This window comes from Saccopteryx bilineata, chromosome 2 (assembly GCF_036850765.1).
Source record: "Saccopteryx bilineata isolate mSacBil1 chromosome 2, mSacBil1_pri_phased_curated, whole genome shotgun sequence".
NCBI classification, from domain to species: domain Eukaryota; kingdom Metazoa; phylum Chordata; class Mammalia; order Chiroptera; family Emballonuridae; genus Saccopteryx; species Saccopteryx bilineata.
In genome coordinates, this window is record NC_089491.1 from 16,778,365 (window position 1) to 16,797,511 (window position 19,147).

The following is a 19,147-nucleotide window of genomic DNA, read 5'->3' on the forward strand; positions in this document are numbered from 1 at the left end:
GGAGCTACAGATGATGCAACATATGGAGCTTCTGCAAGAGATTAGTAGTGAAGAGGAGGGAGAGTTAGAGGAGTGATTTCTACAAGTGAAATGAAAGACATGCTGGCAATGTGGGAGAAGCTTTCAGGTTTCATGGAAAAGAAACATCCAGAAAAAGTTTCAACTGGTCGTGCTTCAGCACTTTTTAATGACACTTGTTTGTCACATTTCCCTAACATTTTAAAAGGCAGGCAAAAGAAAACCTCTTTGGATAGATTTTTATTCGAAAGTCCTGCAAGTGAAAGTGCAGCCAAAAAAGCAAAAACAGGTGATGATTAAATTAAAAATACATAATGTGAAGCTTAGGTTAAGTTTAAAATAAAGAAAGTACATTTTTTTTACAATTAAGTTTTTGTAGTTTCATTTTAAGTAAAGAAAGTGCAGCTTTAGTCTGTTTAAATGAAAGAAAATGCAGTTTTAGTTTACATTTAGTGTTAAGAAAGTGCAGTTTTAGTTTACATTTAGTGTTAAGAAAGTGCAGTTTTAGTTTACGTGTCTACAGTGCCTGCATCCCTTCCTCCCTCCCTCCTCCTCCGCCATTCACCTCCATTAGCTGCACTCGTCTGTCTCCTAGGTAAGAATACAGTACTAAATAACACATTTTTCTTTTACTTCATATATTTTGTTATGCATTGGTAAAGTATACATGTGTGTTTCTTAATTAAAAACATGTCTTTTTTCATAATTTAGGATGGTTTGGGGATGTTTCACAGGGCTGGAATAGATTAAATCTATTTCAGTTATTTTAAATGGGAGAAATTTGTTTGATATACGAGTTGACTGACTTACGAGCTTGGTTACAGAACGAATTAAACTTGTATCTCATGGTACTACTGTATAACAAATGATTTCCCTTCCTCCCTTTCTTCTTTTTTTTTTTTTTTTTTAAATATTTTATTTATTGATTTTTTTTTTTAGAGAGAGAGAGAGAGAGAGAGAGAGAGAGAGAAGGATGAGGAGCAGGAAGCATCAACTCCCATATGTGCCCTGACCAGGCAAGCCCAGGGTCTTGAACCGGCGACCTCAGCGTTTCCAGGTCGACGCTCTATCCACCACGCCACCACAGGTCAGGCTAACTTTCTTCTTCTTTTGACAATTATTTACTGTTTTGAGCACTGTTCTAAGTGCTGGAACTATAGAGAGAAATCCTTAAGTTTAGAAAACAGTTATTAGTGGAAAGAAAAGAAATGAACAAGATTTTAAAAGATACACTTTATATCATGTGAGATAGTGAGGTGAAAATTGAACCATGTAAAGGGATAGAAGACATCAGTCAGAGACTGCAAAGTTAGATAAAACAGTTAGAGAAGCAGGATGGCCATCACTTTGAAGGTAAAGGTAAATTTAAGTTGTCTTTTTAAAAAATTAAAAAAACAATTATTGATTGATTTTATCATGACAGAGAAAGGGAGAGAGGGAGAAAGCAAGAAAGAGAGAGAGAGAGAAGCCTTTATTTGTTATTCCACTTAGCTGTGCATTCATTGGATGCTTCCCATATGTGCCCTGACTCGGGATCAAATCAGCAACCTTAGTGTTTTGGGATGACACTCTAACAGACTGAACTACCCAGCCTGGGCCTGAGTCAAGTCTTGAGAGAGACATTGAGGGAGTGAGCCAGGCAGACATCTGAGGAAGAACAGTCCAGGCAGAGGAGCCTCGAGTGTAAAGACTGTGCAAGAACAGACCTAAAATGTTTTGGTAACACCCAAAAAGCCAGCGTATCTATAGAGCCAAGCAGAGAAGAGACTAGAGGGATGTATCAGAGATGGGATTAATGATCAGATTACATGGGCCTGGTAGGCCATCAGAAGGACTTTGGGCTTTACTATAAAAAAGAGGGGGTGTTTTCAGAAGGTCTGGAGCAGAGAAGAGAAAGACCAGGATTTCATTTGCAAAGGACGTGTTAGTATGTTGACAACAGATAGAAAGATGCAGGAGCAGAATCTGGAAAACCAATTGCAGTTGTCCAGGTGAGAAATGTCTTGGATGAGAGTGAGAGTCAAGGACGTGGTGAGAAAGAACCAAGTTACGTGCATTTTGAAGGTCTTGGTACAGGATTTGCCAATGGACTGGGTATGGTAAGAGAATGAGAGGTGTCAAAGTGCCAAAATATTTGGCCTGAGACAGTGGAAGAACAGAGGGGCCCTCAACCACAATAGAAAAGAAGGCTAGAGAAACTGGCTTGGGAGGGAATATCAGGAATTCACTCTCGACCATGTTAAGTTTGCGATTCATGTGCAACATCCAGGGAGAGATCTCAAGTAAGAGGTTGAACTGAGAGGAAAGGTCCCCACTGGAGGTATACATAAAAAAGTCATCAACATCTAAATCAATTTAAAAGGTATGAGACTCAACATTTCAATAATAATAATATTATTTTAAAAAGTATGAGACTAGATTAGAATCTTAAGGCTAGAGTTATGGTTAATAAGAAAGATTTTATTAAATCACTATCTAACTTTTCAATATATCATTTAATTTTTTTTCCACTTCTGTAAAGAATGGAAAAACTGTTCTACATATATTTTGAATATGTGTCTGATTGTTTTCTTAGATCAATCTTCCTCAGGCATAATTGCTTGATAAGAGACATCTGTAAACAGATCGAAGTAAACATGGTGAGTGATGCTTTATTGATGAGACTCTATTTTTGTTCTGTGAGCACACCGTGAGTAGTTCATAAGGTTGCCTAGAAAGTCAGAGAAATTTTCTAGAAGGAGATGCCATTTAAACTGCATCCTAAGGGCTGCGAAGAAATTTCTCACTTGGAAGACTGTATTAGGAAAATACACATAATTCATGATTCAAAAGGAGCACAGTATGAACAGGTATGGGATGAGGACAATGCACAATCATCTCAGAATAACTAAATACCCACAGTAAAGAAGCACGTGGACTCCAGAGAACAGCCCAACACAGGGCATGGGGTTCACTTGGGACCAGACTCTCAAGAATTTTAAATTCCAAGCTAAGGATTTTTTTATGCTATTCTATAAACACAATGCAATGAGATATTTAAGTCAAAATATGTGATTTGATTAAGTTTCTATTCTTGGGAGGAAAAAATAAAGTTACTAGAAATATGAAAGGTTAACTACACTGGGTCCAAGGAGGGTCCAGCTTGTAGGCAATTGTAACTATCCCATTCCTAGATAAGAAGAACTTGGACAAAAGCAACATCTGGGTTAGAGGGGAGGAGGGAATCAAAGAGAGAAAGGTTTGGGACATTTCCATGTCTGGGCCTAAATGTTCATTGGTACCCATGTCTCGGGATCCTGAGATGAAGAGTCCTGCCCCACTGCTGTGATGCAGGGCACGCACACCCAACTTCAGGGTCTGAATTTTCAGAGAAATTACTCTGATTTATAAGTCATCTGAATTAGAGATGTTTGTTTCCTTATTTTGTTTTGGAAGTCAGAGTTTTATGCATTTTCATGTAAAAATGGTAATTTTGGGAGGTGACCAGAGTGGAGATGATGCCAGGCTGTGAGCCTCAGGTGGCCTCACCCAGCATCCCCTACTGACCAGCCCTACTGACTACCTTGTCACCCGGAGTATCTGAGCCTCAAGAACATAGACTGGGCCCTGGCCGGTTGGCTCAGCAGTAGAGCGTCGGCCTTGCGTGCAGTAGTCCCGGGTTTGATTCCTGGCCAGGGCACACAGGAGAAGTGCCCATCTGCTTCTCCACCCTTCCCCCTCTCCTTCCTCTCTGTCTCTTTCTTCCCCTCCCGCAGCCGAGGCTCCATTGGAGCAAAGATGGCCCCGGTGCTGGGGATGGCTCCGTGGCCTCTGCCTCAGGCGCTAGAATGGCTCTGGATGCAACAGAGCGATGCCCCAGAGGGGCAGAACATCGCCCCCTGGTGGGCATGCCGGGTGGATCCCGGTCAGGCGCATGCGGGAGTCTGTCTGACTGCCTCCCCGTTTCCAGCTTCGGAAAAATGAAAAAAAATAAAAATAAAAAATAAAAAGAACATAGACTGGAGTAAAGACAGTCAACAAATGGTGTTGAGAGAATTGGACAGATGCATGCAAAAAAATTAACCCAGACCATCGTCTTACACTGTATATAAGAATAAACTCAAAGTGGATTAAAAATGTAAATGTAAGACTGGAAACCATAAAACTCCTAAAAGAAAACAGGCAGTAAAATCTCAGACATTTCTCATAGTAATTATTTTCCTGATATATCTCCTTGGGTAAGCAAAACAAAAGAAAAAACAGATAAATGAGACTACGTCAAAGGAAACCAAAAAGTTTTTGCACAGAAAAAGAAACCATCAACAAAATAAAAAGACAATCCTCTAAATGAAAGAACATTCATCAATGATACATTGGAAAAGGAGGTTAATACACAAAATTTTTAAAGAACTCATACTACTTAACACCAAAAAAAAATAATAATAATCCAATTAATAAATGGGCAAAGGGCCTAAATAGACACTTCTCAGTAGAGGACATACAGATGGCCAGTAGACACATAAAAAGATGCTCAACATCACTAAACTGCCAAAGAAATGCAAATTAAAACCACAATGAGATATCACTGTACACCTGTCAGAATGGATATCACTAATAAAAATACCACTGTTAGCGAGGATGTGAAGAAATGGGAACCCTCATGCACTGTTGGTGGGAATGCAGATTGTTGCAGACACTGTGGGAAGCGGCATGGAGGATCCTCAACAAATTAAAAATGAAACCCCTTTATGCCTCAAATATCCACTTCTGGAAATATATCCAAATAAACTCAAAACATTAATTTGAAAGAATATATGCACTCCTATGTTCACTGAACTGTTATTTTACAATAGCATAGCCAAGTTATGGAAGGAACCCAAGTGCCTACCAATAGGTGAGCTGTGGTACATGTATATATAGTGGGATATTAGTCAACCTAAAAAATATCTTACCCTTTGCAACAACATGGATGGACCTAGAGCAGCGGTTCTCAACCTGTGGGTCGCGACCCCGGCGGGGGTCAAACGACCAAAACACATATTTTAATATGTATTTTCCGATGGCTTTAGGCGACCCCTGTGTTTTGGTTGTTCGACCCCCGCCGGGGTCGTGACCCACAGGTTGAGAACCGCTGACCTAGAGGGTATTGTGCTAAGTGAAATCGGTCAGTCAAAGACAAGTACCATATGATTTCACTTATATGTGGAATCTAAAAAACAATGAACACACAAAGCAGAAACAGACTCATAGATAAAAAGACCAGACTGATGGTTCCAGAAAGGAGGGGTTTGGGAAGCCTGGATCATAAAGGTGAAGGGATGAAGAAGTACCGATTGGTACTTAGAAAATAGTCAATGAATGTGGATGGACCTCGAAAATACAGTGTGTCCGTAAAGTCATGGTGCACTTTTGACCGGTCACAGGAAAGCAACAAAAGATGATAGAAATGTGAAATCTTCACCAAATACAAGGAAAACCCTCCCAGTTTCTGTAGGATGATGTGGCAGCATGTGCGCATGCGCAGATGATGACGTAACACCATGTATACAGCGGAGCAGCCCATAGCCATGCCAGTCGAGATGTGGATGGTACAGAGGAAAGTTCAGTGTGTTCTGTGGCTCACTAAATTCAAATTCGTAACCAAAGTGCAACGTGAATATCAGCGCATTTATAACGAAGCACCACCACATAGGAATAACATTACTTCGTGGGATAAGCAGTTGAAGGAAACCGGCAGTTTGGTGGAGAAACCCCGTTCTGGTAGGCCATCAGTCAGTGACGAGTCTGTAGAGGCTATACAGGATAGCTACCTAAGGAGCCCTAAAAAATCTGTGTGGGAGCCCACATCTAACTGCACTGAATAGGTGTGAAACTGGGAGAGTTTTCCTTTTATTTGGTGCAGATTTAACATTTCTATCATCTTTTGTTGCTTTCCTATGACCGGTCAAAAGTGCACCATGACTTTACGGACACACTATATTACGGTAAGTGAGATAAGTCAATCAGAAAAAAGTAAGAACGTATGATTTCACGCATATGTGGCATAGAAAATTGAGACTCATAGATGTAGACAAGAGTGAGGGGTTTGTCATAGAGAAGGTGGTGAGAGGGAGGGAGGTAAAGGGGATCAAATATATGGTAACAGTAAGTGGTTTGACTTTGGGTGATGGGCACACAACATAATGAACAGCTCAAGTGCCACAGAGATGTACCCTTGAAACCTGTGTGTTACTATGGACCAATGTCACCCCATTAAATTTAATTTCTACATAAATAAATAAAAAATGGTTATGGAGATGTAAAGTACAGCATAGGGAATATAGTCAATAATAGTGTAATAACTATGCATGGTGCCCATTGGATTCTGGAACTATCAGGGGGAATACTTTGTAAAGTATATGATTGTCTAGCAACTATGCTGTATCCCTGAAACTAATACAAACTAATATTGAATGTCAACTGTAATTGGAAAAATATAATAACATAACACTTTAAGAGTATATGAGCTTTAATTTCTTCACTTATCATATGGGCTCTATAACCTTTCTCCTACCTACTTCAGATAACTTTGCTGCATGTATTAGTTGTGATATGCAAATAGTTATTCTTTGTAATAAACTTTACAAATAGATGGTGTTCCATTTACTTGGGCTAAAAAAATATGTTAGCACTTAAAATTCTTTGGAAACCAGTGTATAAATAAATAACTAGATAAATAAGGTGCTGTCTATTGAAGGTTTTTAGGAATCTGATTCAATAAAAATATATGAATGAATTTCTAGTGGCATTACAATTATTGCAGGTAAAATATAATTGGAAATATCTTGCTGTCACCTTTTGAAAATATGTATTACTACATTATTTTTCTTAGAAAATCATGTCTTCATAGGCAAGGGAAAGTAAATTTCACTGTAGCTCAGAATGATTTCTAACAAAATCTGAATTGAAGACCTTTTTCTACTTAATCAATCCATTTTGGGCAGTGATTTTTTTTTTTTATGTCAATCAACTTTCTCCTATAGTCCTGTTTCTTGCACGTTAATTCCTTAGAAGGCACTGTCTGAAACATACTAGTTTCAGAAACCAGAACCTTCGAAGTCCAAAGAAATGAACCATCTGGATTCAGATAGATGCAAAGTAGACCGACTCAGATGGGAGTGGGAGGGCAAAAAGGACACCGAACAGAAGACTGAGCTGGGTTTTCTGTCTCAACCTAAGGAAGTCTAGTTGAAGGTCCTTTGAAGGTCGGAATTGGGCTCTGTGGTGTACAGTTCAGGACTCCATCTCTGTTTGCCTTAGCTTTATTGAGATACAATTGACATATAACACTGCATACATTTAAATTTTTACATTGTACAACCATGATTTGACTCCACCTCCCCACATGTTCTTTTCTTCTTTTTTCAGTTGTGTTACTGTCTTCTTCAGCTTCAGAAGTTATCTGATTTATTTATCTTTTTTGCATCCATATTTGAATACTTCTCCCAGTCTTCACAGACTGGATTCAGAAGATCAGGACCTTCTTCTGTCTGTTCCCTGGGCTGACGGGATTAAACTGGGAATTGCAACTGTGCTGGCTTGGAACCAGCTACATTGTAGCTGCTACAAGGCTGTGGCTGCGTCTGCAGTGGGGTCCGCCCCTGGTGGACTTGTTAGGAGGAGCTCAGGTGGGTGTGAATCCTGTCTGGTCCCTGGGTGGAGAGGATGGCCTCCAGTAGTATGGCTCTGGGACACGTGTCTGCTACAGAATCTACATTTATGTCCTCAGACAGCAAGTCTATTACCATGTGCTCAGAAGGGTGTGACTTCCACCAGTCCCTGGGTGGGCAAGACTGGCCCTGAACTTTGGCTCAGAGAGGCTGCAGCAGAGGACTGCCCCAGGACTGTTTTAGGTTCCACAGCCAAGCCTGAAGTCTGCACATCTGGCTTTGGAAGCGTGGATGGGTGTGTCACCTGTCAGGTTCCTGGGTCCACGGCTCTAAGGGTTGGGGCTGAATGCAGAGCCATTTCCGGACCTACTGAGACCTAAAGATGGGCGTCTCCCCTGGTCCCCTGCCATTAGGACTGCTCACGCACTGCAGCTGGGAGAGGCAGGAACTGAGTACAAGGCACTTTCAAGACATCTGCAGCTGTAGATAGAATGATCTCACACTAGCTCCTTCGTCCAGCAGTTCTAGCCAAGGACTGTGGCTGAGCATAAGGCCCTTTCCAGACACCCTGAGGCACAGGCTAGAATGCCTCCTGCTTGTTTCCAGAGGTGGCAGGTCTGCTGGTGGCTTTGATAGGGCTGAAGCCAAGTATGGAACCCTCGCAGTATCCCTGGAGTCGCAGACATGAGTGTCTCCCTCTATGACCCTGGATTCTCAGTACTGCTGGCAAACTGCAGCTGCGAGGAGGCTGGAGCTGGGTATAGAACCATCTCAAGATCTACAGTCTGACCGAGTTTGGTGGGCTTACCTCCAGGAGCTCCCGGACGTGGCTGAGAGAAGCTGAAGCAGGTTGCAGGCCACTTTAGGGTACCCAGCCCACATGGAGGCCTGGATGCCTATTACCTGGTACATAGGTGGGCGTTATTCTTCCTAGCTTCCTTGGTGTGTGGCGCTGGTGACAGAACCAAAGCTAAATGAAGTTGTAGCTGACACTTTTCCAGCTGTTTCCAGGTCTTTCCTAAATCCCAGAGCAACCACAGAGGCACTGTCGTCTGTCTCTGGATGCCAAATGCTTGTTTCCAATGAGACGGGTAAGAGCAAGGCCTATCTTATTTGGCCATCTCGCTAACATCACTCTACTCTGTTTTTTAATTTTCCTTAACAAGCTTGAAATAAGCATTTGTCTGGGACAGACCATTTAATAGGCCCTGAATATATAGAGAGAAACATTTCTATTCTTCAAGAGGTGTGGTTTTCTGCAGATTTCCAGTAAGACTATAACATCTTTTAGAAAAAATAAATTATATCTTCCCAGAGTGTCTATCAAAAACAATGGAAGTACTGTAGATGCTGAGTAAATTGCTTCTTCCCTGTGTTCATAATAGAGATTGGCAAGGTTTGTTTGTTTGTTTGTTTATGAATTAGGATGTGACTCTGATTAATCCATGATCTTAGCAAAATTCATGAAACAAGTAACCTATGACATTTTCACGTCAGCTCAATCCTCTTTGGGCACTCAGATGACCTTCAATTCAATTACTGCTTGCTCAAGATTGTTTTGAATGAAGCTCATGCAATATTTGTGGGGAGAACAAATTCAAACATCATTCTTGCCTTTAAGAAGATGGAGGCCCTGGCCAGTTGTCTCAGTGGTGGAGCGTCGGCCTGGCGTGCAGAAGTCCCAGGTTCGATTCCCAGCCAGGGCACACAGGAGAGGCGCCCATCTGCTTCTCCACCCCTCCCCCTCTCCTTCCTCTCTGTCTCTCTCTTCCCCTTCCGCAGCGAGGCTCCATTGGAGCAAAGATGGCCTGGGCGCTGGGTATGGCTCCTTGGCCTCTGCCCCAGGTGCTAGAGTGGCTCTGGTCACAACAAGAGCGACACCCCAGAGGGGCAGAGCATCGCCCCCTGGTGGGCAGAGCATCGCCCCCTGGTGGATGTGCCGGGTGGATCCCAGTCGGGCACATGCAGGAGTCTGTCTGACTGTCCCCGTTTCCAGCTTCAGAAAAAAAAAAAAAAAAAAGAAGATGGAAAACTAGTATACAATTACATTTTTTTTAAATCCTAAAATAACACTAAATGTTGAAAGATCTAATAGAGTCAAAAGAAATATTCCAAGAACTGTGAGGGTGTGGGAGAATTCAATTAGGCCCGAGCCAGGAAGGGAGCTCTGATGGCTAAGGATGGCAGTCTGCACACCCTTGAGTAAAAGGGGCAGTGTGGAGAGTGCTTAAGCCTTCGGAGTTGTAGAACTGCCCATGACTCGGTGTAAATTCTTGTTCAGAGGTTACTAGATTTGAGTAAGTTACTTTCCTTCTTTAAACCTCTAAGATATAGATTTTGATAGCCCCACCCACCCAAGGTTGACTTAATGTTTAAATAAGACAGTCTATCAAATGCTTATTGCAGTATCCAGTGCATTTTAAGAACCAACTAAATGGAACATATTGATGTTGTTTTAATCTGAAACAACTTACTAGTCAGTTTATCTTACATTTCTCCTTTATTTGTTGTAAGACCTTTGCCTCTCCAGCACTGTGCTAGGATCAGATAAGAAAATATCAGATGAAAGTGATTTCTCTTCCATCGCAGAACCCACGCAGAAGAGAGGAGTGAAGAAAATAACCCAAGGAAACCTCTCCACAGGAGCTTTCCAGCTCAGTCTTGGGGTGCGTGGATGTCCAGAACATATCTCAATGTTTCAGTGGTGAGGGCTTGGTTTTCTTGAATCAAAGAAAAACTCAAAACTGTTTAACATTCAGAAACCAGCTCCAGCTGTTTCTTCTTGGAACAAGTTATTCACTTTCTTCTTCTGTTATCTTGATGGCCTTTGTCCCACTTTGATGGTGTGTCTCTCAGTCTGGGTCATGTCTCTTCTATATGCTGCACAATGCCAGAAACACTGCTGGGATTCATTAAAACTTGGAACAAGTGGGACCCTGGTCATTCGAAATCTTTAAATATTTGAATATACTTATTCAATATCACTTTTCCTTTACTTATAGAAAGGAGCAGTGCTAAAAAGAAAGTCCATATTCATTGATTCATTCATTCACTAAATAATTAAATAAAATGAGCCACAGATGGAACAAAGTTTCCTAGTGTTGACACAGCATAATGGAGTTTGCAAAATGTCTCACACGTTAACATTTTCACAGTGTTATTGTTAGCCTCACTATGTTATTGCAAGGTAGCCAGTAAAGATAGGTTATTTTTTACTCTATTTTCCCCTGCCATGCCTGGCACGTGGTTGAAGTTCAAGATATATGTGTTAACTGACAATGAAAATATCACCTAAATACTCTGAGCCTTAGTTTTCATGTCTATGAAAAAAAAAAAACCCAGAGTAACAACAATAAGGATTTACAGGACATCCCAAGAACCGTGCCTTGTTTTCAGTTGGACGTGAATCAAAATAATCCAAAGAAAATAAAAATTTAGGAATAAGATAGATCAAATTGCTCACTAATGTATAAGCTACAAAATCAACCCATGATGGGTATGAGCCAGAAAATGCCAAGTAACTTTAAAAATGCAGACTTGTTCCAAATCAGCTCAGTAATTTAAAGGAAGGTAAAAACCTACCTACAGAAAGGATGTGTAAAAATAGGTTTGAGCATTTTGCAATGGAAGTACAGAGCAGTCATTAGGCTCCCTCTGCACAGGAAGGAACATTCTTTAGGCTAAAAATAACACCTGTCCAGTTCTAGTTGCTGGAGTACACCTATTGTGGAGATGGATACATCAGAGTCTATTAAATTGAAGCAATTAAGTATTTGTGTCATATAAACACTTTGTTTCAATCCTGTGCTGAACAGCATACTTTCTGCTAATTTATCTTTCCACTTATCCAGTCTATAGGGAGAGAATGCACTGCCTAGACTGACATAAAACTCAATCTATGTTAGATTCATATTTCTAGGTGTAAATTAATACACTGTTATTCAGGTTTTATTCATCAGCCTCTGGTGAGCTTTGTCCAAGTGAACCAGCATTGTTGATACTGATAAACTCTGAAACACTTGTGTGTGTGTGTGTGTGTGTGTGTGTGTGTGTGTGTGTGTGACAGAGAGAAGGACAGATAGGGACAGACAGACAGGAAGAAAGAGAGATGAGAAGCATCAATTCTTTGTTGCGGCACCTTAGTTGTTCATTAATTGCTTTCTCATATGTGCCTTGACCAGGGGGCTACAGCAGACCGAGTGATCCCTTGCTCAAACCAGTGACCTTGACTTCAAGCTGGTGAGCCTTGCTCAAACTAGATGAGCCCACGCTCAAGCCAGCAACCTCGGGGTTTCGAACCTGGGTCCTCTGCATTTCAGTCTGACACTCGATCTACTATGCCACCTCCTGGTCAGGCTGAACCACTTTTAACAATGAGTATCTGAGACAGGTAGGACCAGGGAAAGTCCTTGAGTGGATTTGGATTTACAGAGTTCGTGGCACCCCACGGGGACGTGCATGACCAGGGAACTGGCCTTTGCCAGCTGAGCTCTACTGAGTTCTGTACTTTTAAACTCCACAGCACCTGAGGTGGTTGTTCCATGCATGTTCCATGGCTATAGCTCACTTTTTCTCACTGTCATATCAGAGAAACTTCCTTCAATGGGAAATAAAACTATGTACCCAAGATTATGTAGTCAGAAGCTCTGCTCTGGAGAGGTAAGTCTAGGAACACGACTGGCTATCCGGAAATGAAAGGGCAAAGGGAGCTTTGAAAGGTACTATTTCTCCCTTTATTAAATTGTAAGATGTGAATAAAGAATCTGTTTGATTCTTTAGATGAAGAAGGAATAGGTGATTGAATTTCTGTCCATCTAATTCTGGATTTCCTCCACTGTTATCCAACCCATAATTAAATTAAAGAGAAAAAGACTAAAATCAAATACCTATCCAAGGATTCTAAATTTCATTTTTTCCCCTATATTCTTAACATCTGTCTCTACTTTCTTCTTTTCCCAGTGATGTATTTCTGTTGAGGGCAGAGGAAGATGGTGCTGCATTGCATCAAATGAGCACTGACAGATGACAAGATTATTTACATAGAAAGTCCTAGTAATTGAAAAATCGCTATGAAAATTAATAAGGGAATTTAGCAAGGTTTCAGGATAAAAGAGTAATCAAAAAATCAATTGTATTTTTAGATGCTAGCAGCAAAATGTTGAAATTAAAATAAAATAATTATATTTATAATAGCATCATTTAAAGAAACATTAGGAATATTTTAATATGAGTTATGCAAGACCTATACAATGCAACCTGTACAACATCATGGGGAATTAAAGAACACCTGTATGAGTGGGCAGCTATATCATTCTCATCCATTGGAACACTCAATATTTTAAAATCTCAGTTCTCCCCAGATACTTCCAGCAGACTGTTTTGTGGACATAGAAGAGTTGATTCTAAAATTTATATGCATATGCCAATGACCAGGACTATACAAAGAAATCTTGAAAAATAATAAAGTGGGGCCTGACCAGGCGGTAGTGCAATGGATAGAGCATCAGACTGGGATGCGGAGGACCCAGATTCGAAACCCCAAGGTTACTGGCTTGAGTAGGGGGCTCATTCAGCTTGAGTACAGGGTCGCTGGTTTGAGTGTGGGATCATAAATATGACCCCATGGTTGCTGGCTTGAACCCAAGATCACTGGCTTGAGCAAGTGGGTCACTCACTCTGCTGTAGCCCCCAGGTCAAGGCACATATGAGAAAGCAATCAATGAACAAGCAATCAATGAACAATTAAGATGCCACAACAAAGAATTAACACTTCTCATCTCTCTCCCTTCCTGTCTGTCTGTTCCTATCTGTCCCTCTTTCTGACTTTCTCTCTGTCCCTGTCAAAAAAAAAGAATCAAGTGGGAAGGCATACACTGTCTGATTTCAAAACTTACTATATTCAATGCTGTAGTAACATGATACACAATAGTAGTTAGGATCAGTATATGGGTCAGTAGAAAAAAGTGAAGAACCCAAACCTTTCTACAAAAGTAGCAGAGGAATAAAATGTACACAAATACATATATTTCAAGAAATGGTGCTGCTATAATGTTACTCATTTAAAAGACATCAAAACCTCAATTCCTCCTTTACACAATACACAGATCTTAAACTCATGAATCACAGACCCAAAACGTGAGAGCCAAAATACAATAAAGCTTTTACAAGGAAACATAAGACAGTCTCTTCACAACTCGCAGGTGAGCAAAAGTTCTTTTTTGTTTTTGTTTTTTGTTTTTCTTTTAGGCCAAGCCACAGAAAGAAATAACCATGAAAAAGAAAACAAACTAGACTTCAAAATTTAAAACTTCTGTACGTCACAAGACCCTGTTATAAAAGTGAATAGACAATCCAGTAAAAGCAGGCAAAAGTTGTAAGCATATATTAAAAAAAAGAAAACATATTGTCGGCCAGTCGACACAGAAAAAAGTTTTTTACATCATTAGCGATCAGGAACTGAAAATTAAAACCCAGTGAGACATGCAACTGAAAGAGTGGGATAACCCTTAAAGGAGTGGCAACACCAACATCTTACAGAGCAAGATGACACTCATTTTTTTTGTAGAAATGTAAAAGGTAGAGTCATTCTGGAAAAAAAGGAGACGTCTAGCATTTTCCTGTAAAAATAGCCATCTTCCTGATTCAGCAATTCCATTTCTAGGTATTTACCTAGGAAAAATGAAAACGTGTGTTCACAAAAAGATTTCTACAAAAACTCTCCTAAGAGCTTTTACTCCTAGCACCACCAAACTGGAAACCGCTCACATGCCTATCCGGAGGAGAAGGGATAAATTGTAGTGTGTTTACTCAGGACTAAAATGGAATGAATTATGATGTAACAACATGGATAAATCTTTTAAAAAATACATTTTTTTTTTCTGAGTGAAAAATGTTTAACACAAAAGAGCATACACTGTGCAATTTCATTTATACAAAATTCTAAAAAAAGGCAACTCAGTGTAGAGTGAAAAATAAGACATTGGTTGCTTCTGTAGGGTGGGGAGAGATTACATTTTTATATCAGGAGAGAACTTTCTGGATGATAACACAGCACCTTAATCTTAATAAGGTTTTAGATTGCAGACCTATTTAAATTTATGCATTTCTTTTTTTTTCTTTTTTTCTTAAGTGAGAAGTGGGAAGGCAGAGAGACAGACTCCTGCATGTGCCCTGACTGGGATCCATGCAGCAATCCCACTAAGGGGCGATGCTCTGCCCATCTGGGGCTTTGCTCCGTTGCTCAGCAACTGAGTTCTTCTTAGCGCCTGAGGCAAAGGCCATGGAGCCATCCTCAGTGCCCAGGGCCAACTTGCTTCTGTTGAACCTTGGCTGCAGGGGGGGGGGGGGGGAGAAAGAGAGAGAGAGAGAGAGAGATGTGAGAGGGGAAAGGATGGTGAAGCAGATGGGTGCTTCTCCTGTGTGCCCTGACCGAGAATCAAACCCAGGACATTTACATGCTAGGTGATGCTCTACCACTGAGCTAAGCAGCCAGGGTCTATGCATTTCTTTGTATGTAAATTTTACATAGAAACTGTAAGGAAATATCAAAGTCTAAATAATGGTATGCATGCTGGGGAATTTAGAAGGCAGCACATGGATATCTGCAATTTGCTGCAATAAATGAACCAAAAATAAGACATTCATGATTGGGTAAATGGATGGATAGATACTAGATAAGCCAGTGTGATAAAATGTTAATGGTATAATCAAAGTGGTTGGTACATGGGTTTACTTAAAATTCTTTCACATTGACTATATGCTTAAATCTTTTTTCATAATAAAATGTTGGGGAAAGTGAGCACTAACTTAGAAGCCTGCTTGCCGGGTAAAGTCCACACATCTTATTAAGTACAATGCGTAACCCTCAATGAACTACTATGGATTCAGCCCAGTTTATTCAGGAGGTGGAATTACTCTTGTGAGAAGACACAGCCATTCATTCAAAGTAGCACCAGTACTGTGTGTGCGCATGGCAACAGCGGTGGAGGAATGGGTGCGGGGGGAATTTTAAGTACAGTAATAGTTATCCAAAGATACTAGACAATGTACAGTGGGAACAAACTTTAGGAATAACAGATACTGTCTCTTCTCTTTTGCAGTCATTCTTCCTCTTCTCAGATGTATGATATTTATTTATTTTGCTTTTGACTCCTTTTTCTCCCATTTCTCTGGCTTCTTCTGCATACTCATTCTTCTTAGACTAAGAATTAAATCCATCCTGACCCTCGAGCTCTGTGGTCTTCCAGCTGGAGGATGACCAACCACCGACAGGGATTTCCTCCTGCTCACCCCTGAATTACTCGCCCATGCGCGGCACCTTCATTTTTACATAAGCTGTTTCTTCTCCTTGGACACAGTGGCCTCCATCCCAGCCTGCTCCAGTGTCTTACCCGAAGGACAAAATTCTCTCCTCTCCGGGATGTAAGTTCACATTGCTACCTTGTGACATGAAATCTAATTGTGTTAGCTAAGTTTTTGGTCTTGTTAATTTTACTTCAGGGAACAATGCTTTGTTTGAAGAACACTTAAGAAAACGAGGAAATAACCATTAAGTGAAGCTTCTTAGGAAAAAGGAAACACAGTTTAGGCACAGGTAGATGTGCAGACACTCCATCTGCCCTGTTGGCTCCCATATGGCTTCGACTCAGTCAGAGCTTTTACTGATTCATGATATCTCTGTTCCGCCTTCTCCCAAAGACCCAACTCTTGTTGGGTCGCCTATTTTAAACTACCTGGGAGGAAACTGAATTGGTTCAACTTATCTCAGTCTCCCTTCTCAACAAATCCAAGAAGGACATACATATATATTTTAAATGTAAAAAGGACATCGAGATATTACTTAAACTTAAACTGATAAATTAATTGTAAGCAAAGGAGAAAGTATGAAATGAGTGAACCACTCAGAAAACGACTGCATATTTGTCGGTATGTACATGAAACACACTAAAGGAAGCTTGCAGACTGATAAAAGGCATCCTTCCAAGATGCCTACTCAACATCACCTCAACACAACAGAAAATGGCCTTGAAGGTCAAATTAAGACACTTCTAATTTTTGGAACTTTGACTCACCTGAATCAGAGATCCTAGAGACTGCATTGGTTGTTAGAGCTGCAAAGGAAACTATGTCTTATGAGCCACATATATTTCAGAACAGAGCTTTGCCAGTCACTAATTGGACAGGAAGACATCTGCATAAGGAAGAACAAGGCAAGAGATTGAAGACTTGACATGCTCAGGAGTAGGACAGGAGAACAACTTGCCTTTAGAAGTGTGATCGACAGGACACTGACAAGTCCACTAGAGTGGCAGAGTAGTGTATGTATATTTTGGTTAAAGCACTAAAAATATTTTTCTCCCTACTCATTTCTTGCACGTTACGTTCTAGCCAAACTGAACTCTCCGAGCATATCATTTGACCACCATGCATTAAGCCAAGATGCTTTGTTCAGCAATAACGTAGCCCGCCGTCATCTCCTCACTTACTGACCAAATCCTTCTCCCCTCTCTCTTTCTCTCTCCACTAGTAGTGCGCCCGGCTATTTCAAACATAATATCAAGTTCCCACGTCCCCTTTCTCGTGAGAAGTGCACAGGGTCAGCTTCGCCTGTACTCCCTCCAGTTCTCAGCACAATGATGGCCACACAGTGGACAACCAATTAGTCTACTTGCCAAATAATAATGCCTTTTTATGGTCTCACATTTACTTACTGTTCTGAAGATTCTTTTCAGTAGAATTACCCAAATTTGGTTTGGAACTGTGGGCTTCATTCTTTTTCTATCTTTATTGCCAACAATTATTGAATTGTTGGGGTTTTTTTAGTCCTTTTTTTTTTTATGCCTGTATTTACATTGAGGGTATAAATTCCAACAACCCAAGTCGTAGTGGCCACATAGCTCCCAGTAGGTTCAGTTACCCAATTTTTTTTGAAAACTCCATCCCTCATTCACCTTAGATCAATGTGCTCTTTCAGGTTGTTTACCTGCTGCCCAGAGACACTGCTGTTTCTTTAGAGAATGAGTCATGACTATGGCAGGGTGGGAATTTTAAGAGGGAAATTATAAAGACTGGAAAGAACTCAGTAATTTTGGATATCTTCCATCTAAAAATGTCCCCGACAGTGCTTTCACCTGCTTCAAATACTAACTGTTATTGTAGTCCCTTCGGTATTGGCATAGAGTTAAAACATTCAAAAGGTACCTCTTTCCAATTTAACGGTCTCCGGAAACTATTTAATTCTAACTCCAATAACAGCAAGATCTTTTTATTGGATATCCTTTGCCACCAAGCACTTCCTCATTTTTACTTTACCTTATTTTTGCTGCAACCAAGACATTTACATATCCACTTTGAAATCTGAACCTGCGTCCCCGCAAGGCGTGAAGCCAGTTATGTGTTTGTGAAATACCACACCTTGCTTCCTGCCCTCTTCCTCTCATCCTTTCATTTTCTGGGCTAGATCACACCTCTGTGTGAAACTGGATGTACCTGTCAATGCCTCTGAAAGCCCACCCTACTCCTTCTGAGCCACAGAAATGCGCTGTGTCCACCACTGCCCACGTTCTCATGACATTAATCTACTCATACCCGCCAATAGCCTTCTTATTTCCTTGAAAGGTCTGGCCCTCAGGAAGGCCCCATATCTTCTTCTCCATTTTTATATCCAAAGATCCTGAAAGACACATAACTGATTTTTGAAGGCATGATGGATACTTAAAGCAGACTTTGCCTCCAGTCCAGGACAGTGAGCCAACAGATATTCATGTTCCTGGAACTCAGGGAAAGGTTCTAGAACCAGCAAAAAACCTAGAATTGTGTTCAAAAAAATTAATAATTAAAAGAAAAAAAAATGCAAGACTGGAGTGTTTTGATTCTAAGGTTGGGATCAAGGATCCCCTCCCTGATCTGAATCAACATGGTACTGGAAATTCTAGAAACTGAAATCAGGCAAGAAGATGAAATAAAGAGCCTACATATTTTAAAAGTAAGAAATAAAATGGCCCTTATTTAAAGATGACTGTCTACATTGAAAAGCCCGAGGAATCTACAAAACAACTTCTAGAACTAATAGGTGAGTTCAGCACAGCCACAGGGCAACACACACACACACACAAAAACAAATCTTATAGTTATATACTAGCCGTGAATGCATATGAAAACCAAAGTTTACAGCACAATGCCATTTACCATCATTCCAAAGTAAATGAAATACTAAGGTGTAAAAATACTTCACTGGGAAAAGTCCTTGGGGATGATTCTGATTGACTTCTTTTGGGTCAAGTGTTCATCTCTGAATCAAACCCTATGACAAAAGGATTGAGGCATAGGATTGGTTCAGCTTTGGTCACATGCCTCCGGTGGAACTAATATAGAGAGCTACTGGGCATATCAGCTTGAAGTAGAACTATATATTATTGAGATAGGAGGCAGTTCCTTATAATAGGAGGGGTACTCTTTTCAGACTCTACCTAGTGAACAAAATGATAAATATTGACTAAATC